Source organism: Ornithodoros turicata, chromosome 1 (assembly GCF_037126465.1).
Source record: "Ornithodoros turicata isolate Travis chromosome 1, ASM3712646v1, whole genome shotgun sequence".
NCBI classification, from domain to species: Eukaryota; Metazoa; Arthropoda; class Arachnida; order Ixodida; family Argasidae; genus Ornithodoros; species Ornithodoros turicata.
In genome coordinates, this window is record NC_088201.1 from 144,304,951 (window position 1) to 144,310,304 (window position 5,354).

The following is a 5,354-nucleotide window of genomic DNA, read 5'->3' on the forward strand; positions in this document are numbered from 1 at the left end:
GTATCCTACCATCATCCATCGCACAGCAGATTACCTGCAAATTTCTGCATCATTCTCTGTTTTGACCGAAGGGCTCATGGTCCGGCATCCTGCGTCGGCATTGCTGGTCGCTACCTTCTTTACCGTTAACGCATGCCCAAGAATTAGGGACAAAACGTAAAGCAGGCTTCACCTAAAACGGCTCCCATAGAGCCTGTGTATTCTGGAACGAAAAGCGCGTGCTACATATTCTGCTGGCAGCGCTTTGCATTCGTTCTCTAATAGCATCTTGCCTCTGCCAGGACAAAACTTTTGAGCAATTTTTTTGGCATGAATAGTGGCATCTTCAAGGTTCCATTCGGGTTCCAAATTTTGAATCTGTAAAGGGGCCTTCCATCGCCGCACGAACGCGTTGCGGTGAAGCCTATGTTCAAGGCCACGCGCAACCACAGGTTTGGGAAATGGCTCGCCGCAGAAGAGACTACAACAGATAAAGAAGGCAAACAAGAAATAACAATACGAGGAGCAAAGATTTGTGTTTTACCTCACGTGGTAAGGGTATAGGATATAAACAACTAAAAACTTGACAGCAGTTAGGAGAACTAACATCGTTGAGGTTGTAATAAAGAGCAAACGTGTGTACATTATGGCTGTTACGAAGTCTGTTGGTATCTGCTAAACTGTGAGCAATCAAACAAAACATAAAATAAAGGTGTGGTCGGAGTGAATGGCACAACAAAGACAACAATAAATTATGACGATGAGACGGGGTATTTCACCACGGAGGTGCGTACCCTACCCCACTACACGTGGAACATTATGTGAAGATGATGAAGGAAGGATGAAAACACAAGAAAGAACTAAAATGAACGGCAGAAAATGGACCAACGACAGCTTAAGACGACATGTACTACTTTGCACAGGAAAATGTGATATCTGAGGTTCTACGATGTGCTAGGGTTGTCAAACCAAGTTTATCGAGGATAGGTTCATAATTATAGACACCAATGTGTCGGTCATAGAGAATGTACAATGTCTCCAAGGGACTCAATGGTGTCATTCGGTCAGTCTCTTATCTTTGAAAATTAGTGAAGCTAATTAAGTGTACCATTTTAGTTAGCCATGGAACACTGATGAGACCGGCTAGGAAAGATATCCGAGAGGCCAGGTATGTTAGGCGCCCAAACGGCACGTCCGGGGCTCTCATAAATTTTTAATAACAACTGTGGCACCTAACAAATGACAACCTGTATATCCTCATGTGTTTCCATACCGACTCCCGGAAGAATTCGAGGCTCGTTCGACTAGACCGAATGTACAATCGTATTTATGAAATAGCGCACAAAAAAAAAGGAAACTAAAAAAATGACATGGTTGCAAAATTTGAGACATACACAAATAAAAGATTTGACTAAAATTGACTAACGAACCAACATTGAGTTTGATTGTAGAAACAAGGTATTTTGAGGCACGATAGATCTATAAGTTGAATGAATGTTGGCGTGGATATGTCGCGGTGACGTAGATGGTGTCGTCTAGACGAAAAAAAATGCTGAAGGCTGAAGGCTCGGCAGTGCAGACAACCTACGGATACGCATGTAAGATTAGGGAAGTAGGACAACCATGCACGCACGCGCATGACGCTGAACTATAAAACCGATCTATATATTCCGAAACTCAGAGTGGATGAACACACCGTCTGTATAGACTGCCGGTTTCGTTTCTTCTTTCTCGCTCTCTCCTTTTTCTTTTTTTTTTTGGGGGGGGGGCTTATTAATACCTGAAGACAATTTATGATACAGCTATAGGATGTCAGGGTGCTCGCTAACGCAGGAGCCTCTCTAGCGAGGAAAACGCAAAGGCGGTCACGTGGTCGGTTTGTATTACAACACATTACTCTGCTCTCTTTTGACCACAATAATGCTCGTTGCCATGTCAATGTTGTTTTAGAGACTGTAGATATGTCGTTCACCTCGAAACTACAAAAAAAGTTAAGAAATCACGACTTTCTGCTGTTTTTGTTTGATTTGCGATTATCTGGCGACTTTCTGTTGTCGTGATCTCTCAAAATCTCTCAAAATAAGCACAATTTCAGACAACGAAAAAAAAATAGAAAAGTAAAGAAAATATATCGTTCTGCTTTCCTGTCTTTTATTTTCCATACTTAATACAGCTAAAGCCGTAGTGGCTCAAATCTATCCCTACTGCAGCCTAATGCCGCGTGCTTTTCGACAGCCGTACTCCTGGATTTTCTTTTCGTCAGTGGAGAGGGTTCTTGCAGGTGTGCTGTCTTATCAGCGTAGTTCTTCTGAAGATTACAATCTTGATCCAGACGTACATGCTCGCGCTTTCAGCAGACTGCTTGGGTTCGCTATCGCGTCTTTTTTGATTCGATCATCTCTGTTTCTGTAGGTGTGAAGAAAAGTTTATTGACTGGTTGATAAGCAACTGCGTGCACCACGTAAAAGTCAGTTGCGTAGCATCGATTGCTAATACGTATGAGTTGAATAAATACGAATGAAGCACGACGAACATTTGATTTACACATAAAAGTTAGTGACGTCTTCATGTTGGGAAAAACTTCGCATGGCTGCATATGCGATCACAATGTCCTCGTTTTAACTTTGAAGCCAAAATAATCGGGGGCACTCCAAACTACGTTACTTAAGCTGTGACGCAGCATTTGTCTCAGCTTGCCGTCGTCTGGATCTTTGAACGTCGTTCCCGATTTGTCAGCTCACCTCGCGTCATAGAGTCCACATCTAACATGCGTGACACGCGCTGGTTGAGTTCGACACTTAAACCTGGCCTCTTTCCTCTTGGGTGTCACCTTCTTCCCAGTACGTGAGGTCACGTTTCTGATATCTCCTAGCCTGTAGCGCAGACGAATTCTTCCAACTTTAACATAGTTTAGCCCATCCCATGCTGCGTCCCATTTGTTTGTTCGCCGATGATGTAGGTTCTCTAAGACACAATTTTTCTTTTTTAGTCCTTGGCTAGAAGGCCGTCCTAGTCAGCGCTGCTGCATGTGGCTCATCCCGGCGTGATGCGAAAAAACATGTATATACGGGGTCACGCTCTACTGTCCGTACCCCTTGCATTTGTTTCCCAGATCTAGAAACATAGTTAGGACGTTTAACGTCTCCTGACGCAGATCTTTCCCCGCAGTATCTTGCTCAAATTCGTATACCACACGTCTAAAAAGATCCCATAAGTGTACTAGTTCATCTCTAGTGTCTGAGGAAAGGACTGGAGTCACAAGGCGTGGTAGATTATCAAGAAGTAAATCGACATCCTTTCCTGTTAATGATGTGAATTTAGCAACTTCCGTTTTGCTGTCAGTGAGCAGTCTCACGTTCGCGCCAGTTTCCTTTATAATGTCCACCAGTTTTCTCACGGAAATGTCTTTTCCTTTTGGATCGCGCACTCTATTAGCAGTGTCTACGTCCTGCATTTCCAGAGCAGGTTTTCAAGAAGCTGCTCGACTATTCGTATCTTCATGTGCAAAACATCAGGGACAATGAAGCGGGGTTCTATAGAGAACAATGGGGGGGGGGGGGGCGCACTGAGTTTTTCATGTTGCCGTACATCTGCGTCTGCTTTCCACTGGCCGAATAATAACTTGTGAGTGTTTGTTTCACAAAATTGATTATCATAATAATGAGTAAGAGGATCGTTAATTCAAGAGCTTATATGCATTCCATTACCGATGCAAAACAATTTAAGAAATGCTTATGCGACCATTGCGGGCGGAGGGGTGACGTGGAAACTGGAGCGATCTGCATTCCTACACTGGCGGCACTTTGCTGGGGGAAGGGATGAAGAGGGGGGGATGAATGGAGGAAGGCTCACGCGTCTGGCTGGCATGACCATTGCGCTGCATTGCCGTTTTTCAAATTGTACGTGTTGTCATTGTTTGCTCCAGTTGACCAAAATGTTTCATGTACTTGTTTATTTACCTCCACGTATCTGCACATTTTTTTCATGTGGTTGTATGCTGATATGTTAACATTATGCTACGAAATGCTAACCTCCCGTTTGTATTGCCTCCATGGCCCCCAGGGGAAATAAATACATGAGTCTGTAGGTCTCACAGCAAAACAACCGTCCACCTTCCGCGTACATGCTTTGAGAGCGATAAGAGATAAGAGCGATAATCAGCTTCTTTTGCGGGACTCGGCGATGCCACTCGACTACTGAAGTTTCTCTCTCTCTCTTTGTTTTTCTTTTCTTTTCTTTTTTTTTTCTTACAGCGGTTGCAGACCGGCCAGTGCTGCACGGCTCATGATGTACTCGTACCGGGGCATCAAGCGTGGAATTATTATTTTACTGTATCTTGTTGAGTTGCCCGCTTCATCACGACTTCTGCATTAACCACACGACAGACAGAAAGGCGAGGACGATTACAGCCGCTATCAACGAAACCCGTGCACAAAAGTAACGACCGACTTATTGTTTTCTTTGATTTTAGCGACTTTTTTTTCCCTTCCGTACTTCATCTAATGGAATCATTCCTTGTTCATCAAGATATCTACTGGACCTGATAGCACTGCGGTCTTGTCTTGAGTAAGAAGTATGCTAGGACGTTGCCAAAGCTTATTCGCTCTGCGCGCGTTCTTGCTATTGTTCCTATATGCAAGAGCTTTAGTGCCCCTATTTTCTGCCGCTGAGAATTCTGGGAGTCTGCGACGGGAGTACGAACAGATGGGCCTTCCTATATGTCTTCAGACTGCCTGTACGCCATAGAACGAATAATTGCTAAAAGGGTATTCGACAATCTGTATGGGAATATACAGGGAATATATTACACGTCCGTGAGAAAGCTGGCAGAGATTATAAAGGGATCTGGTGCGAACGTCAGACTGCTCATATATGTATATACATGTTTTTTTCGCATCACGCCGCGATGAGCCACATGCAGCAGCGCTGACTAGGATGGCCTTCTAGCCAAGGACCAAAAAAGAAAAATTGTGTCTTAGAGAACCTACATCATCGGCGAACAAACAAAAGGGACGCAGCATGGGATGGGCTAAAATATGTTAAAGTTGGAAGAAAATTCATCTGCGCTACAGGCTATGAGATATCAGAAACGTGACGTCACGTACTGGGAAGAAGGTGGCACCCAAGAGGAAAGAGGCCAGGTTTAAGTGTCGAACTCAACCAGCGCGTGTCACGCATGTGAGAGGTGGACTCTATGACGCGATGTGAGCTGACAAATCGGGAACGACGTCCAAAGATCCAGACGACGGCAAGCTGAGGCAAATGCTGCGTCACAGCTTGAGTAACGTGGTTTGAAGTGCCCCCGATTATTTTGGCTTCAACGTTAAAAGGAGGACATTGTGATCGCATATGCAGCCATGCGAAGTTTTTTCCCA